Source organism: Pristis pectinata, chromosome 6 (genome assembly GCF_009764475.1).
Source record: "Pristis pectinata isolate sPriPec2 chromosome 6, sPriPec2.1.pri, whole genome shotgun sequence".
Taxonomy (NCBI): Eukaryota; Metazoa; Chordata; class Chondrichthyes; order Rhinopristiformes; family Pristidae; genus Pristis; species Pristis pectinata.
In genome coordinates this window covers 103789048-103813947 of record NC_067410.1, presented here as the reverse complement: position 1 = coordinate 103813947, position 24900 = coordinate 103789048, and the positions used below count along the sequence as shown (strand labels likewise).

The following is a 24900-nucleotide window of genomic DNA, read 5'->3' as shown; positions in this document are numbered from 1 at the left end:
GGATGGGGTAAGTGGTTTGTTTTTCATCATAGTTTTAATTAATATTTTAAATTAATTACTATTAGTGAAATATATTTAAATATATATTTTCTTGGTTACTTAAATCTGTTACTTTTAACTGTTTTTAAATTGCAATTTTCATTGACATTTGAAGAAGTTGAAAGGTCCCTTAACGGCACAGCCTTCAAAAGGCCACAGGCCAATCAGGGCAGGGCCTCAGGATCTGAGGTCCAGTCATTCCTTACTGGCTGCTGTGACTAAAGCTTGATGAGACCCTTGGAGTCACAGAAGGTTTGTGCAACGGTGGGGATCACACAGAGGAATGGAGTGGGTGGATACTGAGCAAGATCTAGCCTTTTGCTTCTTCACTTGGCACCATTGCCTTTAATTTTCTTCACAATTAAAATCAGTTACTTCAATGTCAATGCATCAGTTCTTAATCAAAAAGGTGAGCAATTAAATGGTCACATTGTTCCTGACCTTGTATCAGTGCCACTTCGTATGGGGCCGCCAGGTGCACATACCTGCCCCAGGCTTGCATTTTAGCTAAAGCCCTTCAGGAATTTGTCATATGCATCATTTTCTTTTCTCCTTCCCATTGTTTAGGAGTTTGTAAAGAACTTCAATGAACAACAGATGAAGGCTGAACTGTGGTTTCTTGGAGTGGTTGAATAGCTTGAGACTGACACCAAGTGAGTTTATAGTGGCTATTTTATCAATAATTGAAACACCAATAGACACAAGTAATAAAGTAGTAGTTACCAGATTATGATTGGAATTGATATCGCAGGGTCTTATTCAGGGTAAGGCCAAATGCCCTGTTAGGGGGTCATCCATCAAATGGTACCTTAGTCTGTATATTTACTCCACAACGTGGATGGCATGCAAAACGAAGTTTTTCACGGTGCCTCAGTACATGTGACCATAATAAACCAAGTGACTGTTAGCTTTGACCTTACAACTTGATCTGCAAACTTGCCTCTGCCTTTAAACCCAAGGAACAAGTAGGTGCAGATTGTATTCCTGCTTCCGGCACCTATCTGACCTCTGGAATGGATCGCTCAATCGCACAACTTTAATTATCATTTCTGGCCAACGGATAATACCCACATTCACGTCTCTTGCTCAACTTAGTGCAGCTTCCTCTTTGATGCTTCTAACATGAGGGAATGTTGGGGACATCTAGCTATTTAATATGATCATGCCAATTGCATTAGCTTTGGTGCTGGCTAATATGACCTTAATAACTTACATTAGACAACGCATGTTGTCTTTTGGTTCTTCATTCCCCATGTCCTGACTAATATTCAATATTATCATGTTGAGGTAATATCCCCACAAAGTAATTTACTTCTCACTTGTGTCAACAGACCATGGGTTTAAATTGAATTGCCCTGAACGACTGGCTCTGTAGAATGCTTACTACAGCCAAACAAAACATGATCATTTTGGTTTTATATGTGATATTGTTATGGAGTTACTCCACTAACTCCATCCAGATATTTGTCATGCTCTCACTAAAGGTAATCTCCTGAGCCATCCTTTTTTGGCTACACCTCCTTATTAATATACTTTGTAGTAATTAACTTGAAAACAAATCTGACTGTTATTTTTAACTTGTACATTTTGGTCTGATCATGGGATATCTCCAGGTGGCAGGAGAAACAGGTTGCCATAATTAGGGGAATCATTTTTGATCCTGAACTGCTACTTTTGTATATACCATGTACAAGGCTACAAGTTCTAATTGTCCGTGACTTGTTCTCTTCACTTTCACAAGGCAAAAACATTAGGATGACATCTGATCTGTAATGAAAGAATCAACTCTTGTAACGGACTTACCCCTCAGTAGTGCCATTAGTAAAAGTTGGAAAGAAATCAATGTTGTCTGGTCTCTCAATCATTGTGTAACAGGAAGGAGCTTGCCCAAGAAAAAAGGTAAGAAAAATGGGATTAAAAGAAAGAAGGAATGGGTCCTTCTTTTACTGATGTAATTATACCTTAGTAAAAGGTTTCAAAACAATAATGTGTTATCCATAAGTCATGCTTCCAACATGTATGCACAATTATATTTTCCAAAAGCTAAAAAGGACTTGTGTTACTGTTCAAATAAGCCACACATTAGTGTATTGGAATGCCATAATACAGCTTAGTCATCAAAGACTCAGGCAGTATACTGAAATCTGTTGCTGTCAAACCAAACAATGCAACCTTTTATTTTGTAATACCAGTGCACCCTGATTAGTTTCTTGTAAGCTAAGTGCAACAACCACTGAGTTTCCTGTTGGATAATGATTCTGCTTTTAATTCTGAAAGCAGCATGCTCTTTTCTCCGTCCAAGTGAACGTTTGCTTCACTCGTCTGTCACTGTTGCAGCTGGCTTAACCTCAGATTGGCTGTGACGTGTAACTGGTACTTAAGAATAATTCTACTGGATGGAAGTAGTCATACAACTGTGGATATTTTACTATAATTCTGCATAAACTGCACATGAAGATGTAATTGTCTTGTCCATGAGCTGCACACTAAGAAAACTTTTAGTCGGCAGCAGAGTTTTTACACAGAATCAGGTAGGTAGTCAGAGGCTTTTTCCCAGGGCTGAAATGGTTGCCACAAGAGGACATAGGTTTAAGGTGCTGGGAAGTAGGTATAGAGGAGATATCAGGGGTAAGTTTTTGAGTCAGAGAGTGGTGAGTGCGTGGAATGGGCTGCTGGCAACGGTGGTGGAGACGGATACGATAGGGTCTTTTGAGACACTTTTGGATAGGTACGTGGAGCTGAGAAGAAGAGGGCTATGGGTAAGCCTAGTAATGCCTAAGGTAGGGACATGTTCAGCACAGCTTTGTGGGCCGAAGGGCCTGAATTGTGCTGTAGGTTTTCTATGTTCTAAAACTGCACTCATTTCTCTCTACAGGCAGAAATAAATAGAAATCATGTCTGAAGGAACATTTGTCATGTCTTATTTTGGGTGGGTGTGGGGAAATTACTTTTCCTTCTCCTTTTCAACTTGCAAACCTCCTTCAGCGTGATGCCACTGTTGGCGTGTAGCTGAGAATCCAGGAGGCTCACAAGAATGTCTCTATTCTATTCTTAACACCTTCTAATGGGGAATTATTTGAATCCATTAATGATGGATGATGTATTTTAGAAGGAGACTCAGAAGGAGAAAGGTGCATTAAACAAGGGAAGTTTGAAACCAGTAGAGCAACATCTTGCAGCACCAGGGACCCAGGTTCAATACTGACCCTCAGTGCGGTCTGCATAGTTTACACATTCCCCCTATGATCGCATGGATTTCCTCTGGGCTCTCTGGTTTCCCTCTACATCCCAAAGATGTGCAGGTTGGTAGGTTAACTGGCCACTGCAAATCGCCTCTTTTCTGCAGGTGAGTGATAGAATCCGGGAGGAGTTGATGAAATTGTGGGGAGAATAAAAAATGGGATAAATGTAGGATTGGTATAAATGGGTGGTTGATGGTTGGCACAGACTTGGTGGACCAAAAGGCCTGTTTCCATGCTGTATGATTCTATAACATCAGAGTAAGGGTTCAGATGTAGAAATAGGTGTGTCAAGTCAAGATGCTAAAGCTGAAGTAAGGGTACAATAAAATTCAAAATAATAAATATAAAAGCAGTGCAAGAAATTGCTTGGAATATAGCGGAAAGATGGGCCATCAATTGTCTCCTTCATTTCTACAGGCAAGGAAAATGTTGTCATAGAAGCAAATATTCCATCCATTGCGTCCACTTTTGGGCACTTGTATTGTGGAGGGTCGTGGCTGTCACGTGACAGCACTGCCCACTACCTGGTCGGAAGACACACCACTGCCAATCAAGGTTTGGCCCCGCCCCACCCATCAGCGCACACCTGACCATTGGCCCCTTTAAGTACCTTTGTATTTGGCCTTGGGCTATTGACCTTTGTAATCAATTAGTCCTTGCTGGTACCGAGCCATTGGCCCCTGGTAAATTACCTGGGCTGGACCCCCCAGCCCTCCAGCACTATAAAGGGCACCACGTGTGCTCCGTTTCCTCTCTTTTGCCATCTTCGAGGGACCACCCTGCTTCAATGTAGGCTGAGTACCGTGGAATGGTGCTGGAGAAATCGTTGGTGAGGTGTGCACTGTTAAAGGGTTGGGAGGGTTTTAGTTAGTGTCCCTAGTAGCATAGAGCCATGCCTGCACTGAGTCAAGGGGTGGCGGGTATCGTATTGTTTTTCCCTGATTGTATGTACCTAGTTCGTTGTTTGTGTGTGTGTGTGTGCGCATATTTTATCCCCGGTGCAATTTTCCCACGCTCATTATAAACTGTGCGCGTGTGTGTCTTATCCCTGTTACTATTTTTCCCGCTCGTCTTTTGTAAATAAAATTATTTACTGCCAGACTGTGTTCAGGATCCTTGGTTTTGAGACCCATCAAATCTGTTTTCTCACTCACAACAGCACTGTACATCAGGAAGGTGACAGGAATGATCACAGCATGTGCTTTCCTGCACAAGCAGTCACTTTTCACTAATGTTTTCTCACCTATTCCTGTCATGGGGGTGGAGTGGAGGGAGGGCTCCTAATGGTTTGGCAATGCAGAGCAGATGTCTCTACTCACCGTCATACAACCTAACTCATATTTCTCAGCCTCCTGGAATAGTTCAGTCTTTAGAGGTTGCCATTGGTATTATACCAGCAGGACAAGGAGAGTATCCAAAAAAGTAATCAACTTTGCATTGAAGGTTATATATAATCAGTGCTAGAATAACATGACAGCTATAGCATCATTCAGATATATAGATATGGATGTTTATTTATTAGTCACATGTACATCGAAACACAGTGAAATGCGTCTTTTTGCATTACTGAGAATGTGCTGGGGGCAGCCCACAAGTGTCGCCACTCTTCCTGCGCCAAAATAGCATGCCCACAGCTCCTAACCTGTACGTCTTTGGAATGTGGGAGGAAACCGGAGCACCTGGAGGAAATGCATGCGGACACGGGGAGAACATACAAACTCCTTACAGACAGCAGCGGGAATTGAACCCGGGTTGCTGCCGCTGTAATAGTGTTACACTAACTGCTACACTACCGTGCCGCCAGCTACACTACCGTGTCTTTATCAATCATGTAGTCCATGCAGTAGGGCTATAATTTGTAATTTCTAATGGCAATCATGGTTCTGCTTGAGTACTTTCACGTGACATACATAATACGAGTATCCTCTTTAGGTGAGGCACCACAGGGTGCAGCTATGTCAGCAGCTGCCAGTCCAGTGTGACTGATCTATGCATACTTCTAATGAGAAGGCATGTGAGCAGAGCTAGTGTCTTGAAAATAGTTTACCACAAAGCCCTATCATTAATTTGTCTCTACAGTTACACATGCAAGTGCCTTTCTAAACAAGAGCTTCACTTGGATTATCAAGGACGTCCAGCAGCTATACAGAGGATACAGGGGATATGGTGCTAGGAAATGAAACCCCCCTACAAGGTTGCCAAATGGAAAAGGCACTCAGATATATAACTGTAGAAACAAATGTCACCGTTTTCCATTTATGTATAAGGATATGGAATGCCCTGTTAGAAAAATATCATGATAACAGAATGCACGATCGCTTTTAAAGGGAAGGTGGGTCAATACTTGAAAAAGATTTTGTGGAGAGATAATAATGGCATGGAATAGAGAAGGAGATCTTTGAAATGGATTGTCTCCTCCAGACTGGTGAAGACAGAACCATAAGACAGAATGGCTCTCATTCCTTGCTGTGTTAGCCATGAATGAGAGGTAGAGTGGCTGTCTGTGCAGTAAAATGCTATACTTTAAAGGATTCAAAGATTGGCAGAGGAGTTAAACCTCCCTGAAAGTTTGTCAGGATGTTGGCCCATATATGCTTCCCATATTATGTTGCCTAACAGCTTGCTCCATATTTATGAAAGGATCTTTTGAAGCCTCAATACTATTCAAGTCTTTCATTGGTATTGGTGTTGGTATTAGTTTATTATTGTCACTTGTACCGAGGTACAGTGAAAAACTTGTCTCACAAACCGATCTTACAGGTCAATTCATTACCCAGTGTAGTTACATTGGGTTAGTACAGAGTGCATTGATGTACTACAGGTAAAAACAATAACAGTACAGAGTAAAGTGTCACAGCTACAGGGAAAGTGCAGTGCAATAAGGTGCAAGGTCACAACAAGGTAGATCGTGAGGTCATGAGGTCATAGGTCATAGCCATCTCATTGTATAAGGGAACTGTTCAATAGTCTTATCACAGTGGGGTAGAAGCTGTGCTGACCATATCATACCTTCCAGGAAAACATACATTTAATGGAGAAACAAACAATTGCTGGAGGAACTCAGTAGGTTGAGCAGCATCTGCAGGAGGAAAGGAATTGTCAACGTTTCGGGTAGAACCCTACGTTAACTGGAGATACAACAGACTACAAATGCTGGAACCTGGAGCAAAAAACAAACTGCTGGAGGAACTCAGCGGGTCAAGCAGCATCTGTAGAGGGCAAAGGGATGTGAAAGTGCTCAAGCAGAACCATGATTGTCATTAGACCTTGAGTAATGCTCTCCCATTACAAATTATAGCCCTACTGCATGGACCACATGATTGGTAAGTAATTTGATTGATGCTATAGCTGCCATGTTATTCTGGCATTGGTTATATATATAACCTCCAATGCAAAGTTGACTACTTTTCTTATCCTCTCCTTGTCCCACTAGTACAATAGTTATGGCAACCCCCAAGGGCTGGAAGCATACATTTAAACTGCCTTGATAAATGAAAGCCTTGGTGCGTTCTTATTTTCAAAGGGTTCATCACATTAAAGCATTAGAATGATACTCAGCTGTATCGTGCATGCTCACTTATTGGCATATAAATTGTGCTGCAGTTAGGGCATGTGGGTGTCACTACAAATGAGTTCTTTCAATACACATCATGTCAAGACCACTTCTCTACTTGCACATGATGATATGTGAAGCAAGGGAACCGAAATGACAAGCTCGTGATTCCTTTGGCATAGCCCACTTTGGACACTTTTGCATACAAAAGCAGTTGAGGGAGTAGGCATGTAACCTTAATGCTCTGAAGAAATTACATTAATGCAAGACCAAATCACATTTGTTTTTCAATTGGATCTTAGCAAGGACTACAGCAAGTGTCTATTTTCTAATCATTCATTGACTTTCTTCCTGTTGGCAGAACTCATATTGCCAGTAGGAATATTAACAATTTAATCCATGCTCAGTGTACGCTATAATTACATAGATTCATCAAGTACCCAATAACTTTTTTATGTTAATAAAAATAGTAAATATGTAACAGCAGATGCAATCAGAAAATTACAGTCATAGATTTCATTAGGTCACTGCAACCTAACGGTTATGTCACACAATAATTAATCCAAAGTCTTGGACTAATAAGCAAGGAAAAGTATATTCAGATATCACCATGGCAGGTTAAAATTTGAATTCAGTTTTAAAAATCTGGAAATAAAATTTTGGTATCTGTAGAATCAACCATGAGGTGGTGGATTGTTATAAAAATGTAACTGGTTCACTGGAGCGATGTTAAGAACAAAAGAACCTATGAAATAGAAGGCGGACCAGGCCATACAGCCCTTTGTGTTGCTTGTAATTCATCAGCATCACGGTTGATCTTACTGCACTAGCTCCATATCTCCTAATTCCTTTAATACCTAGAAGTTTATTGAGTCCCGTTTTGCATAAATCCAACGACTGAACTTCCACAGCCCTCTTGGGCCGAGAATGCCAAAGATTCGCCACCTTCTGGGTGAGGAAATTTCTACTCATCTCAGTCCCAAACAGTCTACTCCTGATTCTGAGACTGTAGCCCTTTGTTCTGGACTCCTCGGCCAGGGGAAATGTCTTCCCTGTTTACAGTCTGTCAAGCCCTGTGACAATTTTGCAACTTTCAATAAGATCTCTTATTTTTCAATACTGGTTGAGTGTACTCAATCTCCGCCATAGAGCAAACCCACTATTCCTGGAACCAGTCTAATGAATCTATGTCCTACCAATGCCATCCACGCAAAGACTTCCAGACCCGCTGACAGTCCTATCCCAGGCCAACAACCCCAGTATTAGAGCCATAATTACACTCAGTTGGCTCCATTGGACAGACTATGTCATTCACATGCCCAATACCAGGCTCCTAGAATTCCAAGTTCTGACATGTAAGAGATTAAAGGCTTCTAGGATGTCCTCAAAGTCTCCTTGAGAAAAATGCAACATCCCCACCAATTCCTGGGAATCCCTTATCCATGGCCACTCAATGTGGAAAAGAAAAAAAGTCAAAGTCAAAATCAAAGTCGAACTTATTGTCAAATGCACAAATACATGCATGCACTGGTGCAATGAAAAACTTACTTGCAGCAGCATCACAGGCACATAGCATCATATAAGCAATATTCACAAGAAAAACATAAATTAAACATAAATTATACACAAGTTTAACAAGAAAGAACATAATTAGAACAAAAAGGTCTATTTTAGTGCAAAGTGATCATAATGTTGCTAAACTGTAGTGATTAGGGTGGTTCTGGTTGGTTCAAGAACCGAATGGTTGAAGAGAAGTAGCTGTTCTTGAACCTGATGGTGTGAGACTTCAGGCTTCTGTAACACTGGGGATTACACAGAAATTCAGCAAAGGTGGCAGAAGGAACATGTCACCTCTCAAATTAGCCACATGTCCACCCAATCAAGCAACCCCTGCCCCATCTATGGCAGAGTCTGCAAGTCTCACAGAACTGGAGTTGAAGCAGATCATGTGCGAAATCAAGAGACTGCCAGAAACTGTTTCACCAGTGTCCTTTAGAAAGAGGAACCCAGTCTAGCCACCAAGTGACTCCAGGTACAAGCTTATTGGCCTTCAATTGCCCTCTGACGTTGCCTGGTAAGCTGTATCCGGCCATTCCAAAGAAAGCTGCAGCATTTCTATAGGTAGGCCTCCATCATCTTCTCAGGGCTCGTAGGAATTGGGTGTGAACGTCATCCTTGCCAGCCTCGCTACAGCCCAAAAATGTGTAATTCAAAAGGCTATTACATTCCATCTCTGCACCTGATCAGGAACTAACCACATCATCTGTCAGGGAAGTATGTGGAACTGAACGTTGAACTATGATGGAAGAACATAAAAATCCCCATCAATCTGACCTCAATCAGAAGTAATACACAACTAGGTAGTTAACTAAATAAAGCTTATAAATATATGCAATATAAATCACACCCTAATCTTCTACTTGTACAGGAATACAAGCTGCATCTATGCCCGTTTCCCTTTCACTTTCAGTATAATTCTGATTAAACATTTAAGGATTAAGGAGTTCGGATCTTTAATGGTAGTGTCTACAACATTAACACCAAAAAGAACTTCAGCTGTAGGTGATGGTTTCTGTATGTTTCTTGTTGGTTTCTCATACAGGATTATCATCCATTGTTCATCATTCACAATTAGCAAAGGGCTAATATATCTAATTTCTTGGTTGTAATATGAGCAGCTTGTTATTGAATAGGGCTGTATATGTTGGGCAGATGTTCGAAGTCCAATTAAACAGTGGTTGAGTTCTGATCCAATTGATATGCTACATAAAGAAGTAAAACATGTGAGATAAGACAAGATCTCTTTATTAGTCACATGTACATTGCAACACACAGTGAAATACATCTTTTTGCGTAGAGTGTTCTGGGGGCAGCCCGCAAGTGTTGCCACACATCCGGCGCCAACATAGCATGCCCACAACTTCCTAACCTGTACGTCTTTGGAATGTGGGAGGAAACCGGAGCACCCGGAGGAAACCCACGCAGACACGGGGAGAACGTACAAACTCCTTACAGACAGCGGTGGGAACTGAACCCGGGTTGCTGGTGCTGTAAAGCGTTACGCTAACTGCTACACTACCGTGCCTGCCCACACTGTACTTATCAGTAAAAAAGAGGCATTGTACCAAGCTGAATTGGAACTGGTGATAAGATATAATTTTTCAGTGCTTCACACTATGATTGTTAACACCTATACCTCATCTGTTTTTTTTTCCATCTAGAGAACATTCATATTTGATTCCTGCTCTTTGGCTGGAGCAGAGCCAAACTTAAGTTAAAATTCTGGCAGAAGAACAAATTACTCAACACAAATGGGTAGGGTGGTAACAAAGGTGTAGTGCATGCTTCCCTTCCTTGGTCACGGTGTTGAGTATAAAAGTTGGCAAGTTATGTTGGAGCTGTATAACTTTGATCAGGCCTTGGAGTACTGTGTGCAGTTCTGGTCGCCACACTACAGAAAGGATGTGGGAGGTTTTGGAAAGGGTACATCTATTATCAATGATCCCTACCATCTGGGTCATGCCATCTTCTCACAGCTACCATCAGGCAGGAGGTACAGAAGTCTGAAGTCCCACACCACCAGGTTCAACAACAGCTGCTTCCCTTCAACCATTTGGTTCTTAAACCAACCTGCACAACCCTAATCACTACTTCAGTAATAACAACACTATGACCACTTTGCATTGCAAGGGACTTTTTTTTGTTCTAACTGTGTTATTTCTTGTAAAAATTCCGTATAATTTTTGTGAATGTGAATCCTTGTGAATGACACTTACATGATGCTCTGTGCCTGTGATGCTGCTGCAGGTAAATTTTTCATTGCACCTGTGCAGACATGTACTTGTGCATATGACAATAAACTTGACTTTGAGAAGAGGTTCACCAGGATGTTGCCTGGATTGGAGTGTATTAGCTATAAGGAGAAATTGGACAAACTTGGATTGTCTTTTCTGGAGTGTCCGAAGCTGAGGGGAGACCTGATTGAAGAATATACAATTATAACTAAAGAGGTATAGATAGGCTGGATAGAGTCTTTTGCCCAGGGTGGAAATATCAAGTACTAGAGGGCATCGCTTTAAGGTGAGAGGAGGAAAGTTGAAGGGAGACGTACGGGGCAATTTTTCATTTTACACGGAGAGTGGTAGCTCCTGGAACGGACTAGTAGGGGAGGTGGTGGAAGCAGATACGATAGGAACATTTATGAGGCATATAGAGAGTAGCAGGGGCTAACATCCCTGGTCTCAAATAAGGCAGCAAGAGATGACAACAAGCAAAGTCCAGGATAAAATGAACTAAATGGCAATTTGGGTAGCTCCATCTGCAGAATGAAAGTATTATCTGGTGATGAAGAAAACCTTGGACTTGCACAGTGTCATTCATGCTCACAAGGCATCTCAAAGCACTGGACAGCCCACAAGGAACTTTAAATGTCTAGTCATTGTTGTAATGTGGGGAACATAGCAGCCAATTAACACATAGCAAAAGAAACTCCCATTCATATAGTTAATCATATAGTCATGACATCAAGATGTTCCAAATACTTCCCAACCAATGAAGTACTTTATTAAGTGTAGGCACTTTTAAAATGAGGAAGAATGACAAGTACTTTGCATCTGGCAAGCTCCCTTTAAACCAATGTGATTATGACTGAATAATCTGTTCTTAGTGACATTGATTGAAGGAATAAGAATCAGAATTAGGTTTATTATCACGGAATTCATTGTTTTGCAGCAGCAGTACAGTGCAAGTAGTATTCACGGGTTCATAGCCCGTTCAGAAATCTTATGGCGAAGGGGAAGAAGCTGTTCCTAAGTTGTTGAGTGCGGGTCTTCAGGCTCCTGTACCTCCTCCCCAATGTTAGTAACAAGAAGAGGGCATGTGTAAGTCAAGACACCAGGTTTAACATCCTCACTTTTCTTCAAAAGAGTATCATGGGGATCTTTACATCTACCCAAGAGGGCCAATGAGATTTTTATTTAACATCTCATCCAAAAGATAGCTCTTCCAAAAATGAATCCACAACTTCCAGACTCCATCTGCCCACCATGCACACACTTCTTCTACTGGGTCTCCTCCCCCTACTTTCCCATATGCTCGCCCCGCCCCTCTTATTTGATTCCGTGCTCCATCTTTCCTTCCGATCAGATTCCATCATCTGCAGCCCTTGTTGCCTCCACCTATCACCTCCCAGCCTCTGTTGCTATTTCCACCCTTCCCTCCTCCATCTGTCTATCACCCTCCTCACCTGGATACACCTATCATTTGCTGGCTCTTCGTCCACTCCACCTTGAAAGAAAGATTATTTGGCCAATTTTCAATAGCTCTCTAGTGAAAGCTGTGGCTCGGTTGGTAGAACTCTTTCACTGGATGAAGAATCCTTGATCCAAATTGTTTGGCCCAACACAATGATGCAATCACAAAGAAAGCACACCAGCGCCAGGAGATTCGGTACGTCACCAAAGACTTACAAATTTCTGTAGTTGTACGGTGGAGAGCATTCTGACTGGTTGCATCACAACCTGGTATGGAGGTTCCAATGCACAGGATCACAAGAGGCTGCAGAGGGTTGTAGACCCAGCCATCTCCATCATGGACACAACCCTCCCTCCCATCAAGGACATCTCCAAGAGTCTGTGCCTCAAGAAGGCAGCATCCATTATTAAGGACACTCACCACCCAGAGCATACCCTCTTCTCACTACTACTATCAGGGAGGAGGTACAGGAGCCTGAAAACCAAACTCAACAATTCAGGAACAGCTTCTTCTCCTCCACCATCATATTTCTGAATGGTCCACGAACCCATGAATATCACCTCATTATTCCTTTTGTTTTGCACTATTTATTTATTTTTGTAATTTAAAGCAATTTATGTCTTTGCACTGTACTGCTGCCGCAAAACAACAAATTTCAACAAATGAGGTCCTCATTTTCAGTCTGAAGCTCCTTTATAGTGCGTTGCTCCATCTGACTTGATGCTAAACTGGATATGATGTGATAATACATCTGATTTTGATTCTATTTCTCTGCCCACTGATGCTGCTTCACCTGCTTCCAGCATTTTATGTTCTTACTCCAGCTTCTCCATTCTAATCTTATACATGACAAATCATTAATTGTTCTGATGAAAGGCCACCAACCTGAAACATAAACCTATTTTCTATAGAAACACTCAGCAAACAGGTCAAGGCAGCATTTGTGGAAAGAGAAACAGAGTTAATGTTTCAGGTCAAAACATTAATTCTGTTTCCTTCTCCACAGTTGCTGCCCAGCTGGCAGAGAGTTTCTACCATTTTTATTTTTCATTTCCACCATCTACAGTTTTTTTTTATTTTCAACCTTTTGTTTCTTTCCACAGATACTGCCTGCCTCAGTATCTGTGACAATTATAAACCAATTTACAATTTTATTCCAACACGGTCTTTGCATATGCCTTATAGATGTATTTTCTGTTTCATTTCTGATCTTCAGCTTTTAAAACAAGTTTGGGTCCCTTGCAGACATTAACCAGGGATTTTTACTTGCATATGTCAACGAGGGGATTAACACGTGTTTCAGAATACCTCTCTGTGATTGGTCAGTGTCACAACACTTCCTTCATTTGTGATCTAACCCACGGAGGAAAAGGTACTTCCTTAAAAAAAACTTGTACAGATTCAGTGGGACCAGCTACATAAATACTGTGGCTACAAGAGCAGATCAAGGCTGGATATCCTGTGGCGGGTGACTCACTTGCCATCCCAAATCCTTTTCAGCATCTGCACGGACCGTGTTGGAATAATTGTAAATTGGTTTATTATTGTCACATGTACCGAGGTACAGTGAAAAACTTTGTTTTGCCTGCTATCTGTATAGATCATCTCATCACATCAGTGCACTGAGGTAGTACAAGGGAAAACAGTAACAGAATACAGAATAAAGTGTTGCACTACTCTCCACTTGCCGAGATGAGTGTGGTGTCAACCACTCAAGCTCAACACCATACAGACAAAGCAGCCTGCTCGATTGGCTGTTCCCTCAACCACTGGTGCAGTTACTGCAATGTATACCATCTACAAAATGCACTGCAGTTCTTGGCTCAGACCACTTCAATGACTTGTGACCCCTACTTCCCAGTGGTACAAGGGCAGCAGGTGCTTGGGAACATGACTATCTGCAGGTTTCTTTCCAAACCATCCTGACTTGGAAATATATCACCATTCCTTCATAGTTGCTAAAGTTAGACCTAGACTCTCTTCCCAACAGCACTATGGGACTACCTTTGCCAGAATGCTGAGCAGTTCAAGAAGGTGTCACACTACCACTTTCTCAAGGACACTTAGGGACCCAAACACCTAGGTTCTAAAAATAAATATATTAATGAAAAAGACCTAATGATAGGTCATGGACCTAAAATGTTAGCTCTATTTCTCTCTTCATGGATGCTGCCTGACCTGCTGAGTATTTCCAGCAATTTCTGTTCAATTAAAATTTGTCTGAGATGGCCGATAGCCTACCTAACCATCCAGTACCCCAGTATGGAACTAAATGCTTTTCAGGCATCCTTAGGATGTGGATATAGCTTGACAAAATTGGGAACCCCACCCATTTTGTGGCTCAGAAACAAGCAGAACGCAATCTGTTTTCTCTGCTGGTAATCGTGAGTATTATTTAATACTGCATTTATGAATTGGGACCATTTTTACCAGTGTGTGTAATTGCATATTTTCACGTTAACAATTAATCACATCAACTGACATTTTTATTTTTCTGCTTAGGGAAAGTTTAATGTGCACCATAACATATTTCAAAAGCAGTCACTCAGAGTAACTATGACTTTGAGGCAGGACAAACAAAAAGAATTTTTGTAAATATATTGCAAAGTGGGCAATAACAATAAAAAATGTTGATTTTTGAAATATAGTATAATTGCTACCTAGAAGTGATTACAAGGCCTTGATCTAATCAAGACATTCAGATCATTTATATAGAAAGAAATGGATGCCTGGGGGCAATTATAAAGCAGTAATTGAATCAAGGGGTTCAGGCAGTTTACATAGATAAAAATGGATACCTTGAAGTGATTACAAGGTGGTAATTGAATCACAGGGTTCAGATGATTTATAGAGAGAATAATGGATCCCTTGGGTGAGCAAAATCTCATGATTAAAACGAGGGGTATGCATTGAATCCAAAGCAATATGAATGAATGGCTTGCAATGAAGGATAAGTCTATGAGTAAATATGGTGGAAGGATTAATAATGAGATTAATTAAACGAACAAAGCAGTCTAAAATTATTAACTCATGTGAAACTGAGATGTATCTTAAGGCAGACAGAAAATCAGATATGAAGGTTAGTATAGGAAAGAATGAGGAATAATCTTGTACCTCATTGGACTGAAGACAGTACTCCCAGATGGAGCTACCCAGATAAGTCATGAAGTTCAAGCCATCTTTAGGAATAGAGCAGCATACAGATAAGTGATTAGAACAATGATATTAGCTTGGCATAGCTCTAGCAATCAGCCAGCAGTGACACAATGAATTCAATGGTCCCCTTCAACATTGGAATATTCTAAGGATTTTTGGAAGTGATTAAGTCATCAGGGACAAGTGATTAAGAAATGTAATTTCAATTTCTCTCTGGCCATGCTCCAAAAAGGAATGTCTGAAGGCTCATAAGTTTGAGCAGTAAATGCCAATCTATATAGGATGGCATAGTGATTGGGCTATTGTTCCAACATTTCAGGGATTTAGATCAATAATCCAGAGAGATGAGTTTGAATCTCACTATACCAACTGAACTTAAGAACAGTTTCTTCACCACAGCTATCAGATTTCTGAACCAATCACCTCTTTCACACACCCTTCCCGGTGGTGCTGCCATGGTCTTGGACTCTTAATTCTATTTCTGTTATTAATTCCATTATTGTCACCTTAGCATTTCATTTTGTACTCCCTCAGATTGCACTCCAACCTTTGCACCTTTCTGTTGTTTTGCACTCGTTGCTGTGTTTATTGCTGTATTTATTATTACCATGTATACTGTTTACTTTGTGAGCTTCATGCAAGCAAGGACTTTCATTGCACCCTGGTGTACATAACAATAAACTAATCTAATCTGGGGCATTTAAATTCAGTTTATTAAATAAATCTGGAATTAAAAATCTAGCACCTTTAATGGTGAGCATAAAACTACTGCATTGTTGTAAAACCCAACTGATATACTTGAAGAAAGGCGATCCTACGTGATCTACAAATGAATACCAGACCCACAGCAATGTGGTGACTCTTGACTGCCCTCTGAAGAAGGCCAACAAGCCACAGAGTTTAATGAGAATTCATTCAAGGACAACAAATGCTGCCTTGCAAGTGTTGTATACTTTTCAGAATGGATAAAAGAAAAAAACCAGCAGTTTAGTTACATTCTTGTGTACATTGGGCAATTTAGTTTTCCTTGCTCCCTAAGGTAATTTAGTAACTTAATTTAACAAATAAATAGACAATGTTGTAATAGACAATTAACAATTTATTAAATAATAATTTAACAACTTTCTTGTCATTATTCTGGCTGCTTTCATACGCCACATGCTAGTCTCCTCTGACACCTTTTGAATATAGCTTGTCAGGCTAAGTTAGAATTCATACAGCATGGAAACAGACCCTTCTGCCCAATTGGTCCATGCCAACCAAGATGCCCATCCAAGCTAGTCCTATTTGCCAGTGTTTGGCCCATAACCTTCCAAACATTTCCTATCAATGTACCTGCCCAACTGTCTTTTAAAAGTTGTTATTGTAATTCAGTAATTTATAATAACAACTGTAATTCAGTGAATAGGAGAGTACGTCTGACTGAGCAAATGGTCAAGGAGCCGGAAAGCAGTCTGAGTGAGCACATGGTCAAGGAAGTCTGCTGGCTGTAATTCAGAGAAGCTGTTGGCTTTGTTGAAACAACATCAGGTCATGGAGCAGGTAATGTGCCAATCAATTAGAGGCTGGCTTTGTGCCAAGCTGGCCAAATATTGTGAAATTAATGAATCACAATTGTTTGTTATAGATAAAGAGCTTGCCATGATGCATATTTTGAAAGTTTGTCACTGAAGTTGGTATTATAAATGGGTTCAAAAAAGCCACAATATTTTCTGAAGGCAGAGACTGTGAGTGATAAGGTGTCGAGATAAAGAATTGGTATTAGTCAGTGAGGAACAGATGGACTGTCCTTAAAGAATATTTTATCTTCTTTCCATAGGGAAAGTTATCCTTCCTTAATGCAGACCTCGATAGCTTTACAGACTATCTGATCTTAGCGCCATTTGGTCTCCAGAACTGTATTTGAAGTTAGCAGTGAAGAGTACAGTATAATTGTGTGTGCATTGTAGCTTATCACCTGAAGTAAAACACACCCATCTTAATCAGTGGGTTGTGGGTTAAAGTCTAGCTCCATGGCTTTTGTGTATAATCTAAGGCTGACAAATGACTGAGGAACTGGTCCAAAATTATAGTGCAATATGACTGGTTATATAATAAGAACAGAAAATCCTGGAAACATTCAACAGGTCAGGAAGCACCTGTGGAAAGAGAAAGATATAATGTGTCAGGTTCAGGACCCTTAATCAGAACTGGTTCTCTTTCCACAGATGCTGCCTGAACTACTGAGTGTTTCCAGCACATTATGTTTTTATTTCAGATTTCCAGCATCTGCAGTTTTTTTAAGACCATCTGTTTAGAATTCAATGCATTATTTGAAAAGTATCAATTTTTCTGGATGCCTTGACTTTTAACCAATCAGACCAACCACAACAAAATTGAACTCATCTTCTATGTGTGCTTGAGTCACTTCTTGCATATAACTGTGGCTGTCTTTCACTACATAAAAATAATTAATGCACTCAAAGATACTCATCATCACTTAAGCCCTCTCAAATTGCTTCACACAAAGTGCTATGTGAATAAAAGTATTGATTTCCCTTGTTTATCCAGAGAACTAACTCCGGGTGCTCCGGTTTCCTCCCACGTTCCAAAGACATACAGGTTAGGAAGTTGTGGGCATGCTATGTTGGCGCCGTAAGTGTAGACACTTGCAGGCTGCCCCCAGAACACTCTACACAAAAGGTGCATTTCACTGTGTGTTTCGATGTACATGTGACTAATAAAGAAATCTTATCTTATTCAAGAAGCATTGATGGTTTAGACCAATGTTAGAATGTATCAGTTAAAATTGGGAGTCTTTACAACAAAGCCATAGGTCAGCTTGCTTTGGTGTTCATTTACCCACACCCCTCACTCAAAACTGCTCCACCTCCCAATGTTTTTCCCCTCTTTTCCACGCTTGTCATGATGGCAGCTCTCTAGGTTATTGCATAAGTTTGTCATGTGTGATCCTACACCACCTCCATAAAATGGCATGGCATTGTAATAAACCAAAATCCTGTCCTTATCCAGTCATATATATCTCCATGAAGGGTCCAGAACAAGTCACTGAATTTGAGAAGAAAACCCTTCCTCAATTTCCCATTGCCTGTCAAGGGGAAGGAGGCTTTAGCTATAATTCACTTCTGTCCTGCATTAGCTAAATTAAGTTCAGCACAGCTTAGGAGTAGAATTTAAGGTTTTCATTAGTTCTGATGAAATGCCATTAACATAAGACGTTATCCCTGTTTCTCTTTCCACAGATGCTGCTTGAGCTGCTGAGTATTTCAACATTGTGTATTTTTATCTAAGATGTTTATTGCCTCCAGTGTTTAGCATACATTGAATTTGTTGCTGAACATTGAGAAACTCCCATTTTACTGGTATAAATTATTTCATTAGTTGGTTTAGTAACATGATTGTTTCTGCAGTAGACGATGCTTTTTTTAAACCTTTAATGCAAGTACTCAAATCCTCATTTCAAAGTTCTGTACAAAGTCCAACAATGCATTTTTTTCAGGAAAGTGTTTTCCTACACTTAACTATACTAAATACTCCTCCAGTGCATATGTAAGGTATTCAAGTTTGTACTGATCGAGGTCTTATTCCGTGATTGGCCAAATCAATCAATAGATTGCCCAGAGATTCACCCAGATCCCAGACTCTTTCTATAGTCTGAATAGGATCTCTTGCACTAGACACTGACAGAATGAAAGATGCAGTGTGGTTTTGGTAGGCCAATGAAATTAGTTTTATTTCTAAGAAAGCAAAATTGTTAAGAACAAATCAACTTGCATTTATATAGTGTTGTTAATAGAGTAAAATGACTACATGTGCTTCAAAGGAATGATTAGCAAAAAAAAGTTGATACTGAGCCACATATTAGGGCAGGTGTCCAGTATCTTGGTCAGAAGTTTTAAGGAGCATAATTTTTAAAAAAGGCTGAGGTTTAAAGATGGAATTCAAGACCTTAGGGTCAAGACAGTTGAAATGGAAGCTGCCAAAAAGACTGAAATAAGGAAAACTAATGTAAAAAAATCAGCCAATATTCGTGATCTTTCAAAAATTCCCACTTTTGTAACTATGAATAGTTCCTTTCACAATCACTGTAGTGAATGAAATGTCCTTCCCCTGATTTCTCCACTATTGCACAAATGACCAATGTTTTGTTCTTGTGATCACTGACACCACTACGTGCGATAATGGAGGTAGTGCCATATAAATTAGAAAACTGATTTGGACATGCATTTTAAAACAACATTAAAATAGTATTTCGCTGTATTTTTATGACATAGAAAGAAGTGCTATATAAAGTTAAATTATGTCTTTTCAGTTGACATATTGAATCAATTGAAAATATTAAAATGCTATCACATCAAAGGTTGTATCTTGTTACAGAACATGGCAAAATTATGTTGTTCATTCATCTATCAGGGTGGAGCAGACCACAGTAGGAAAACTACAAATCCAAGTATTTCCCTTAAGGGTATAGTGCCCAACGATTAAATAATAAATGTACAGTGCACTGTTTCTGAGTGGAAGGAATCAGTAAGCAGAATCACATTGATGCCACTAGTTGACAAACCTTGCAATTCATCAACTTAATCAATGCCCTTTGTCACTGAACAGACTTACAGCTGTAACCAAATCCAAGTAGTGCTAATATTTGGGTCAGTCACCTGACTATAAAAAGAACGTACTTTGATTTTTGGGAGTGGTGGTCATATCCGAGTTAAGTTCTATATTATGACAGGCAGGTTATACAGATGCACAGATACCCCACCTCCAAGACTTTAATATGGGGAGCAACACACAAGGTGCTGGAGGAACTCAGCGGGTCGGGCAGCATCTGTGGAGGGAAATGGACAGTCGACGCTTTGGGTCCAGATGAAGGGCCTTAACCCAAAACGTCAACTGTCCATTTCCCTCCATAGATGCTGCCTGACCCGCTAAGTTCCTCCAGCACTTTATGTGTTGCTCCAGATTCCAGCATCTGCAGTCTCTATGAGGAGTTTCCTGAACCAATTACTCATTCAGTTTGTAGATACAGGTCAACTTTCAATGCGTAGGCACCAAGAGTCAAAAGGACAGCCCTTAGCACCATGATACTAATGATATCCAACACCACATGTGAGAAACTATTGATCAATTATCTGAAAGATACCTTTTGGAACCATTAATGATAGCTAATTCAACATGTGATTAGCTTTTGACCAATGTATTGAAGTTGCTTAAAAAAGTATTCTTCATTAATTGTCTTTGTCAAAGAAACCAGGTGGCTTCAAGACTATAATATTAATGCTTCGCAGGTTGATGTAAATCTCAATATTAGAGCATTACCTCTCTCTTGAATTTGCTTGTCGTGGTGGGAGGGGGGCTCTGACAATCTTTAGTAAGATATGAGGAAAGGAGAAACCAATGATTATTTGTACAAGTAATCTGTTTCGCTACTTCCAGGTGGTATTGTAGGAACAAATAAATTGCCAGCAAATATGATTGAGTGTTGCATTGTCACAGACATGCTTGAAGCAATTTTCACCTAGTGCTTTAGGTACTAAAGTAGCAGCCAAAGTAGGATCTTAAGTTACTTTATCCTCTATTTAGCATCTGGTAAAGGAGTTGAAGACTTAATATGAAATACCTGCCCAGAGGCTTATTACACTACTGGCGACAACTTAAAATGCTTGCTGGTGCTCATTAAAGAGGCTGTATGGTATTTTGATGACAAACACTTCAACTAATGCTCTCTTTCTCAACTGTGACCAATTGTTTTAGCATAAACACACTATTGATCATGACTTCAGGTGTTCTTTACATGGATGCTCTCCATTTTATGGTCATTCTGCCTGGAGATGTGGGGGAGACCATTGAAAGAGATTGGAAGTTTCTGGGGTACAAAGATTCACTAACACTGAGCAACATTTACTTCAGAAGTTCTCTGAGGACCTCACCTTTCTCTATTTTTTTTCAGGATCTAGGCATCACTGGCAATGCCAGAACTTATTTTGCATCCTAACTGCACCTGAAGAAATGCTGGAAGTTTGCCTTCTTGAACTGCTGAAGTCCTTCTGGTGAAGGTGCTCCCACATTGATGTTGGCTAAGGAGTTAGACACAGCAACAATGAAAGAATGGCAATATATATTCTCCAAGTCTGGTGTGCAGCTGAAGCCCTGGTCTTTCATGGCGGCAGAGGCAAGAGGTTTGGGAGGTGCAGTCAGAATAGCCGAGGCATGCAACTACAATGCATTTTGTAGATAGTGCATACTGAGCCAAGGTGCACCAGTGGCAGAAGTTATCAACGCTCTGGGTGGCAGATGGGGTATCAATCAAGCTGGATGCTTTGTCGTGGATGATGTCTAGATTCTTGGTGGGGTTTTACTCATCTAGGCAAGTGGAAAGTACTCAATCATGCTCCTGGCTTATGTCTTGAAGCTGATGGAAAGACTTTGATGTGTCAGGAGGTGAATCACTTATCACAAGATGCCCAGCCTTTGATAAAACTCTCATTACAACAACATTTATATGGTTAGTCCACCTGAGTTTCTCGTCAATGGTAGCCTCTGGGATGTTGAAGGTATTGCCACTGAAAAATGGTGGTTGAGGCTGGTCATTGCCTGGAATTTTTATGTTGAGAATATCACTTGCAACTTATTGGTCCATGGCTGAATGTTAAATCTAGGTCACGATCCGTGCATATATGGATTGCTTCATTTGCTAAGGAGCTACATGGAATTGAGCATTCTGCTATGATCAATAAACATCCGTACTTGTTAGATAATGGAAGGAATAGGAATCAACTGGACACTGTTGGATTTAGGACAATGTCCTGAGGAAACCCTGCAGTGATGTTCTGATACTGTTATGATTGACCTTCAACATCCACAACCATCTTCATTTGTGCAAGGTACGCTCCAATCATTGGAGTATTTCCCCCTTGATGCTTAAGAGCTCCTTGATGCCACACTTGATCAAATGCTACATTGATGTCAAGGGCAGTTACTTCCACCTCACCTCTGGTTTTCAGCTTGTTGTTCCATGTTTGGCCCAAGGCTTTGATGAGTGACCTGGCCTGGTGAAGAGCAAACTGGGCACTGGTGAGCAGGTTACTGGTGAATAAGTAGCGCCTGACAGCACAGTTGCTGACACCTTCCATCAGGTTAATGATGATTGAGAGCAGATGACTGAACTGCAATTGGCCAGACTGGACTTCTCCTGCTTTTTTTTTTGTGACCAGTACATAACTGGGCAATTTTCCCAGACAGATGCCAGTGTTGTAACTGTACTGGAACAGCTTGACTAATCAGTTGCTGTGCAACTTCATCTTATCCACCACCTTATGAGTATTGACAGAATAAAGGAGTGCATGTCTGTGGCACTTTGGGGGAAGGAAGGTGTTTTCTTAATCGGAGTAAGACGTAGGAAGACATTTGGCTAAACATAGAACCACCAGCTGTTGCAGCAGAGATGGACAGAAGGACCAGAACAATAAGAGGCATCCTTCTCCCCTGTGAGTACAAGATCACAGATTCTCTATTGGTCCCTGAAGTGTGCAGTGGACTTCCCAATTTAGGTGGAAGTGGCATTCTGGAGTCACAGACTCTAGTCCATGAAAATTGCACCTAATCAGCAATGGATATACCTGGTGAGCAGCCTCAGGCAAATTCAAATTATGGTAATTAGTAAATAGGACCAAATATTATGCACTAAATCTAGACTTTGAAATAGATTTGTCTTATTTGATTTAGCACCTCTTTTCATCCTTTGGCAAAAATAACCTCCCTCCTCCTTTTGGTTTGGAGAAGATGTTAAACTTGGGCACCTGCTGGCACTTAGATAGATGCAAGAGACTGTATGGCAGCATTCAAAGTGCAGTAGAGTAGGGATTTCCCTTGATGTCCTGGCCAACAATCCTTTCTTAACATTGCTGTCAAAAGCTGAAAGATCATTCTTCAATTTGTAGACACAAAAAACTGCAGATGCTGGAACGTGGAGCAACAAACAATCTGCTGGAGGAACTCAGCGGGTTGAGCAGCAGCTGTGGAGGGAAATGGACAGTCGACGATTCAGGTCAAGACCCTTTACCAGGACTGCTTCCAGTCCCGATGAGGGGTCTCAACCCAACACATTGACAGTCCATTTCCCAACGCAGATGCTGCCTGACCTGCTGAGTCCCTCCAGCATTTTGTCTGTATTCAAGTTGTTGTTTGTTGGAACTTCATGTGTGTAAAAATGGCCACCATATTTCCATACATAACATGAAGTTATAATTAAATAGCAAGATTTAATATACTAAAATGTTCACAAGAATGTTGTCAGACAAAATTTGACAACATATCACATTAGGAAAGGTAGGGGTCAGGCACAGTAGTGTAGCAGTTAGCACAATGCTATTACAATGCCAGTGACCCGGGTTCAATTCCAGCCACTGTCTGTAAGGAGTTTGTACGTTCTCCCCACACCTGCGTGGATTTCCTCCGGGTGCTCCAGTTTAGGAAGACGTAAGGGTTAGGAAGTTGTGGGCATGCTATGTTGGCGCCGGAAGCGTGGCGACACTTGCAGGCTGCCCCCAGAACACTCTACGCAAAAGATGCATTTCACTGTGTGTTTCCATGTACTTGTGACTAATAAAGGTACCTTATCTTATCCAAAAGGTTTGCTCAGAAAATATATTTTAAGGACCACCTTAAGTGAAGACAGAGGGATATAAATGGCAGAAATTTTGGTGAGAGAATCCCAGAAGCTTTAGACGTAGACACTTTGAAGACAATAATTGGGGTAGTGACAGTCAGGGTAACATGAGGTTAGAACTGGAGGAATAGATAGGGCTGGAGGTTACACGGAAAGGGTGCCTTGAGACCATTGATGGACTTGAGCTGACAATGAAAATTTTGTACTTAAGATGTTGCCAAAGTGGAAGACAATGTAGGGTAGTAAAGTGGGTGAAGTTGAAGGTTGGTGCAAAGAAAAGCCATGTAACTACTGTACCTAAAAAGGTCAGGGTATAGCCATCCAACAATGTGTGACTTACCTCTTGGGTTCCCAATGACTTTCCTCCATTTACGAGGCACTCCTCAGGATTGTGATGAAACACTGAAAGTCAAAAAGAAAACTGCAGATGTAGGAAATCTGAAATAAACACAGAAAATGCTAGAAATGTTCAGCAGGTCAGGCAGCATCCGTGGAAAGAGAAACAGAGTTAACGTTACAGGTCAAAAACTCTTCTTCATTGTTATTGGACATTCTGATAAAGTTCCACACGATCCTGGACAAAGCAGCCTACTTTAGGCACTCAATCCACCATTCTAAACATCCAGTGCACTTGTACAATCGACAAATTATGTGCAGAGACTCACGAATATTTCTTTCAAAATGCTCCCAAACCCATGACCTCTACCTAAATGGGCAAGGAAGTCAGGCAAATTGAAAGCCAACCAAGTTCCCCCTCCAAATCACATACCACTCTGAAATAGATTGCCCTCCTTTCACCACTGCTGGATCAGAATCCTGGAACAACCTCCCTAAAAACACATTGGGAGTACCTTTCCCATACATAATTTTGCAGAACGTAGAAGGTTGCTCAGTGTTGTCTTCTCAAGGACCGTTTGTAATGTACTGTGCCACTGCTGCAAAAAGCTAATTTTCATGGCACTTATATCCTGTGTATGTATGGCTTAACT

The 24900-nt window shown here is 40.8% G+C and overlaps 1 long non-coding RNA gene across 1 annotated transcript in view; it reads right to left on the bottom strand.

The window, feature by feature from the left end:
- LOC127571746 (uncharacterized) overlaps positions 1–24305 on the bottom strand; it is a 39428-nt gene extending 15123 nt beyond the window's left edge. Inside the window, exons 1-2 of the long non-coding RNA XR_007956507.1 lie at positions 24252–24305; positions 1843–1921 (exon numbers count right to left, since the gene is read on the bottom strand). This is a non-coding gene — a long non-coding RNA (uncharacterized LOC127571746). The remainder of the gene's footprint in view (positions 1–1842; positions 1922–24251) is intronic.
- Between the last annotated feature and the right edge of the window lie 595 nt (positions 24306–24900).